At 39.6% G+C, this 7,665-nt stretch overlaps 1 protein-coding gene across 4 annotated transcripts in view; it reads left to right on the forward strand.

Annotated features, from left to right (window-relative positions):
• The window catches only part of LOC139456335 (platelet binding protein GspB-like), a 174,786-nt gene that overhangs the window by 43,384 nt on the left and 123,737 nt on the right, over positions 1–7,665 (forward strand). The window contains exons 1-3 of one of the 4 annotated variants that reach the window (XM_071237977.1): positions 203–567; positions 655–902; positions 1,549–1,594. The gene's annotated coding sequence lies outside the window, so the exon portion shown is untranslated. Of the gene's footprint in view, positions 1–202; positions 903–946; positions 998–1,548; positions 1,595–7,665 lie in introns of those variants that run through there. The other 3 variants (XM_071237978.1, XM_071237979.1, XM_071237980.1) reach the window with 3 other exon arrangements.

A 7,665-nucleotide genomic window follows, 5' to 3' on the forward strand; every position in this document is an offset into this window, starting at 1 on the left:
CAACTGGTCCCGGCTGACGCCATTACAATACATAAGGATGTCTTTCCACCGCACATTTAGCAGTGAACCACAGGTTTCCATTTGAGCTTGCAACCAGCCTTTATATACTGGGGCCTACAATCAATAGCTCTGGCAGGCTGCCAGCCTTGTTGAATTATGCGTGCTCAGTCATAGGAGAGTGCAACATGCTAGCTGATATGTGATAGTCCATTCGGGTAGCAGGGAGCTCGGGTGGAATAAACAAGCTTTAGGCTGTCAATCATGCCTAGAATCCATGTGGCCAATCAGCTTAGACGACGTGTGTACTATCCTGGGCTGTGATAGAATTAAGCTTATCTTATGTCCAACACTGTGAGCTATTGTGAAGGCACATAACACAATTGTTGATAAGAGATAGTGAGGCTAAATATATCTTTACCAAAGGTCTAACAAAGGTTCAAGTCATTGGGACATTATTTTAGTGGGAGGAGCGTGTTATGGATCTTCACCCTTGACCATGATGGTGTATGTGTAAAACTACATGTTTGACAAACGACACAGTGTGTGAAAGAGAACACATCACATGTGGTAGGTGTGACATTACTTCATCTGATGCAATGCACTGCGGACATCGACATGCATGAGCAGTGTCATGTTTCAACTCATTCATTTCAGGCGAACACAGAATTGGTCCGAGTGTAAATGGACTTGTGTGGTGATTTCACCTTGAGGGGATATACAGCTCATCACCATCAGCTGGCCATCGTCAACAGGATAATAACACCATTTGTCACGGCACAAACCACACTCATGGGTGATTGGCGGAAGTGAAAGGAAGTCCATTGCTTTAGATCGTCAATTGCAGATATCATCCGCTCTAACTGGGTCATCCAAAGTCCCTGCTGGGCTCGTAGTAAACAATTGTAAGTAATGATCTCGTGGATTCACCAACTGTTTTATGACGTGTATTAAATGATGTTTTGTTAACAGACTGGTGATAATGGTGGCAGTGTGGAGTGTAAGTAACAGTGACATTCATTGCTTTTAATTCATTAGCCTTGTACTTGACTTGTGTATTTCATAGCTGTCCTATCATCTAACCTACAAGTATGTAATGACTGTGAATTGTCTCTGTCATTATATTTATCGTTGATGAATGTGCAGTTATATAAATATCACCATTAAACAGTTGCGGGTATAATGAAGGTTTATTTAAATAAAAAAATAACTGATGTTGAAAACAAATTATTTACTTTGACATGATTTGTTAGTTGATATATTATTTTAGTCATATTCCCTTTAATCAGCTGTCAAATCAGTGCAAGCTGTGACTGAGTATATTTATTTTGATAATAGGTTTGGAATATTTCAATGACTATACTAACAGCAATTCGTATTCGATGATGGATGAGTCTCCCTTACATCCGTTGTTAGACAAATGATGTGTTTGCACTGGACATGTCTTGTTGATTTCCTTAATGGTAGCATTGAAATTGTGTTACAAGCTGCTTGTGAATGCCTTGTGGTTTTATTACGTAAATATGATGGTGATGATTTTGATGTTTACAGCAAATAACAAAGATCTGAGGTAACCTCCTGACACTGCAAATTACAAGTAAGTAATTAAATCATATTTTTGACAACATTGGTCCATTTTGTATTTATTCCTATGTAGGTTTTATTTATACATTTCACTGGTTCATTTTGACACAGCAAATGTTTTGAGGCCAGAGCTGTTTTATGAGGAAGTAATTCAGGAGGATAGCTGCATAAATAGAACATAGTACAGTGTCTTTCATTACCGGAGTCCAACAAAATACTCCAAGTTTAAATACTTTGTGAGTACAAATAAATTGGGATGGGTATTGGAGGTTTAAAGTGTATCACAATATTTTGCAATGCACAAGGCCATATTGTGGTATATATCATAATATTTTGTATAATTCTAAATTTTTAATTCAGAAGCAATCTGATACATTAAGGTATGAACTGAGGTTCTTAAATGGAACAAAACAAGATTCTTGTACTATATAATGTTTACTCATTCAATAAATACACAGCCATCTTGGGGCCCCAGATGCGCTCGCTCCTGGGCTGCAAAGGCATTTGGCTGGTATATAACATTAAACACATGATGATAAAAATCCCAATATGAAATCACCTGATATATTGAGCACGAAAAAGCAATAGTGTGATGCGTATCATGGAAGGAATAAACCTCAGTTTACTGATATACCAGTAATACCTCGCACCCTTACAAATATAGGACTTGTTTTGCCATGTAACTGTGACAAATATGAAATCAAGAGCCAGTGTTTAACAGCAAGTAAAACCCTTTTATCCATCACAGTAGTCTGATGACAAACAGGCATTTAGTAATTTGACCCTATACAGATGACACCAAATTTTAGCATGACAACTGAATTTTACTTTCAAAACAGTATTTGATCTTAGACATCCAAATTGCAAGCTGTTACAAAACAGTTGATGTTAGATTGATATCGAAATAATCACTGATGATTTAATGCTAGATCTGATTATAATCTATTACAACATATTTTTCAAACTCATCCAAAACAAATTGATGTATGGGTTAAAACAGTCACAAAACTGATAAATTGATGTATCATATATGACTATAAAAATAAAATATGAATCATACATTTATATAATTTACAAATGATATTGATAGCTCACGGAGAAATCAACTATTTTTTTTATTCAGCTTTCACCTAGCTTAACAAGTAACAGTATCGTGATAAATGTGTTACTGTGTGTCATAGTGTGTAGAGCGAGCCTGTCTATTTTTAGATTTCTAAAGTTGTGAATTTTCAACAAGTCAGGTTGATAATCATGATAATGCATTCAACAGCTGGAAGTGACCCATTTCCTGAGTTAGCTTTATCAGTAACACAAGCAGTATGAAGTAACAGAATCAGAGGTCATGCATTGCACAAACATGGCCTTAGTGTTGCATGACAACATAAAACCTTGTATAAGGCCCATCCTCAAGATACAGAGTTCATATATATGTACACATGAATGTGATAAAGGAAATAAATAAAAATAATGCAGACGAACAAACATTTCTATAATCATAAGAAATATATACTGAAAGCAGAGTCCATTGTACGATTCTGAGTTCATCATAAGCATGTGTTGTATATACTGATTATAATTTATATATATACTGCGAAACCCTGTCCATAGTGACAACAAATGTCTACTCAAAGCAGTGTCCATTGTATGTTTCTGACTATATCATAAGCAAATGTTCATGAATCACTTTCAAATAGTGATGTGTATGCGAAAAGGTGAGTGTAGCCTGCTCCATCCTGAAAACCACATGTCCCATCCTTTACAGCATGTGTCCCATCCTGTACAGCGCATGCCCCATCCTGTACAGCACATGCCCCCATCCTGTACAGCGCATGCCCCATCCTGTACAGCACATGCCCCATCCTGTACAGCACATGGCCCATCCTGTACAGCACATGTCCCATCCTGTACAGCACATGCCCCATCCTGTACAGCACATGTCCCATCCTGTACAGCGCATGCCCCATCCTGTACAGCACATGCCCCATCCTGTACAGCACATGTCCCATCCTGTACAGCACATGCCCTATCCTGTACAGCACATGTCCCATCCTGTACAGCACATGCCCCATCCTGTACAGCACATGGCCCATCCTGTACAGCACATGCCCCATCCTGTACAGCACATGCCCCATCCTGTACAGCACATGTCCCATCCTGTACAGCACATGCCCCATCCTGTACAGCACATGTCCCATCCTGTACAGCAGATGTCCCATCCTGTACAGCACATGCCCCCATCCTGTACAGCACATGCCCTATCCTGTACAGCACATGTCCCATCCTGTACAGCACATGTCCCATCCTGTACAGCGCATGCCCCATCCTGTACAGCACATGCCCCATCCTGTAAAGCACATGCCCCATCCTGTACAGCACATGCCCCATCCTGTACAGCACATGCCCTATCCTGTACAGCACATGCCCCATCCTGTACATGTCCCATCCTGTACAACTCATGTCCCATCCTGTACAGCATGTGTCCCATCCCGTACAGAACATGCCCCATCCTGTACAGCGCATGCCCCATCCTGTACAGCACATGCCCCATCTTGTACAGCGCATGTCCCATCCTGTACAGCACATGCCCTATCCTGTACATGCCCTATCCTGTACAGCATGTGTCCAATCCTGTACATGCCCCATCCTGTACAGCACATGCCCCATCCTGTACATGTCCCATCCTGTACAGCACATGCCCCATCCCGTACAACTCATGTCCCATCCTGTACAGCATGTGTCCCATCCTGTACAACACATGCCCCATCCAGTACATGTCCCATCCTGTACAGCACATGCCCCATCCTGTACAACTCATGTCCCATCCTGTACAGCACATGTCCCATCCTGTACAGCACATGCCCCATCCTGTACAGCACATGTCCCATCCTGTACAGCACATGCCCCATCCTGTACATGCCCCATCCTGTACATGCCCCATCCTGTACAACACATGCCCCATCCTGTACATGCCCCATCCTGTACAACACATGCCCCATCCTGTACATGCCCCATCCTGTACATGTCCCATCCTGTACAGCACATGCCCCCATCCTGTACATGCCCCATCCTGTACAACACATGCCCCACCCTGTAAAGCACATGCCCAATCCTGTACAACACATGCCCCACCCTGTAAAGCACATGCCCCATCCTGTACAGCACATGCCCCATCCTGTACAGCACATGCCCCATCCTGTACAGCACATGTCCCATCTTGTACAGCACATGCCCTATCCTGTACATGCCCCATCCTGTACAGCACATGCCCCATCCTGTACAGCACATGTCCCATCCTGTACAGCACATGCCCCATCCTGTACAGCACATGCCCCATCCTGTAAAACACATGTCCCATCCTGTACAGCACATGCCCCACCCTGTAAAGCACATGCCCCATCCTGTACATGCCCCATCCTGTACAGCACATGTCCCATCCTGTAAAGCACATGCCCCATCCTGTACAGCACATGCCCCATCCTGTACATACAGTATAGTAACAATGCATTTAGTCCACTGTACATGTTGAATGATTCATATACATTTCTACTGCAGAATGAATTTGTTCTTTTTTGGTTGCAAATTATCAAACAGTAAATTTACTTATTATTGATATTTTGTTGTTCAAGATGTGGTCAAGCTGGACTAAAACTATGACTATAGCTATCTTACGTGTTTGTTTGTGTACCATCAACACAAAGACACCACAATTCATGAACTAATAATTGCTAACAATGAATTCAACAGATATGGTCATTGTGACTCTTTTGTTATGAGATGAAACACACACCAAATATCATTCTATTGGTTACTATCACAACAAAGAATGTTGATAAATGATTGAAATTGTTGTAGGAAGGAGGAAACATTTTGCTATCACAATCCAATATTCTGCAGTATCAAAGCAGCTGTGTATGGATGGTGCCCGATAAATGGCATGAATGTTGTCAGTTGATATCAGTTCAATGTTTTTGTGATATCTTGAAGTATATCATTGTACATTATTGTTGCCTTGCAATTTTTAAGAAAACTTGATGCAGAAAGTAATACAAGCTTTTTACAACCATGAAGATGGCATCATTCTGTGTTGAAAATGATAAATCAGTGATTTGACACCAAAAGCTGCATATTGGTCAATGACTTGGACCCAAGAAATGTTATAAGTCAATGGTAAAAGTCAATAAGTCATATAAACAAAAATGGCAGAAAAAACATAACAACAAATCAATGCAATACCATTTTTTAATGGATGAATATACATGATCTAGCCAATGAATGTCCCAAAAAGTCTCTATGGTTCCTGGCAGCATTTCCCTATAATACAGAAAGTATGATGCAAAGACACACTCTACTCCGAATTTAAAGTATGATTTTTGATGGCTGTGCATTGTTTTATTACATCAACACTGTAAACTTCTATGACTAATCCTTACAATTTACTTTATATTTATGAAATTATGAAGCGTGACGCCTTGCTAAGCATTTCTGTCGGGCAAAAGTCCAACTACTTAAACAACCATAAGTCAAATTTAAATTTTGTCTGTCTGTGACCAGTGACTGACTACCCTCTGAAACTCTGTAAATGCAGGACCTTTAATCACATTCATACTCCATGTATAATAATTTCAAAGTATTAAAATTGAAAAAGTGCATTATTTGACAATAGGTTCAACAGATGGATCATATTAATTTGAATGCTTGGATTTTGTTTAGATCAGAACTAAAGGTTATTAAGGTCAGAATATTAAAGAATGGCCGAAAAGATTAGTATTTGATAGTGATTCAAAAACACATGCTCATCAGAATTGTACAGTCGACTGTTGTTAGCAGACATTTCTTATGAATATGGAAAGGGTTTTGTCGCTTTTATTTACCCATAATGCAGGTAAAATGTATTAGATCTTTGAACAAACAATATCTTTTCATTGTGGAGGTCAAGGACACAAAAGAAGAACAAAAACAAAGACCACATTTGTGTCCCTTTATTATTAAGGAACACTGTTATTGATGTACACATGACTAGACAAATGCTTAAAGATACAATCATGACATTTGTGTTGTGATATTATCAGTAGAAGGGCTTGCATTGTCATCAATATTATTTTCAGGTGAGTGAGTGAGTTAATGCTTTACGTCACATCGGCAATTTTTCGGCCATATCGTGACGAGGGTAAGTGAATGAATAGTGATCAAGGTCGCTGTGAGCAATATTCCAGCTCTATGAGTAAATAATCACCTTCCACTGATCAGTTACCAGTTACTGATAGCAAGACCAAAGATCCATGCCATCAGAGAATTTCGCATCCCATCCATCCACTTCAGTTAGATTTTGTGATATACATTGGATACTGGGGACCTGTTCTTCATTGTTAGCCCAAGGGGAATATTATTAAGTTTAAATTGTTCTCACTATAATCGATTGTGTTAGGTAGACTATCTAACCCTAAGTACTGCTGTCCATATCTTACAGCCATTCTGACCACAGAATCCACATTTTGTCATTTGTCTTGTATGGTAAGCATATCCTAGCATATTCTATTGAGGATTCAACACAGGTATGCATCAATATGACACCTTGTTTATGCAAGAACACCATCATTTAGCATTAAGCAATGGTCTTGTAGACAAAGGTATGGTGATCGCTTCTATATTTGAGAGAAAGGAGCTGATTCATTCAACGAAGCCAACAGCATCATCACAAGAATTTGTTTCTTGTCTCATGTTATTTTCTACTTATGTACTGAGCAAACAATATGTTTGCCAGATTGATCACTGTTCATGCTACATCTCCTGGAAAAAAATTGTGTTGTGCAAATAAAAGAATTGTTTCGCTCTTTCTTTTCAGAGAAAAAAAATGTATATCTTGAAGCAGTGGCAAGAAAAATATAAATAACACCGACAAAACCCTTTTCATATTCATAAGAAATGACTGCCAAAAACAGAGTTGAATTTACGATTCCAACTTTATCATGGGCATATGTTTATGAATCACTGTCAATGGTGATGATACCAGGTGTTTGCGAAAGGGTGAGCCTATCCTGCTCTCTCGTGGTACTCATACAACACATGCAAAGGCAAGTCATTTGT

The sequence above is a fragment of the Haliotis cracherodii genome, unplaced genomic scaffold, assembly GCF_022045235.1.
Source record: "Haliotis cracherodii isolate W230 unplaced genomic scaffold, xgHalCrac1.p SCAF_11, whole genome shotgun sequence".
In the NCBI taxonomy this organism is placed as follows: Eukaryota; Metazoa; Mollusca; class Gastropoda; order Lepetellida; family Haliotidae; genus Haliotis; species Haliotis cracherodii.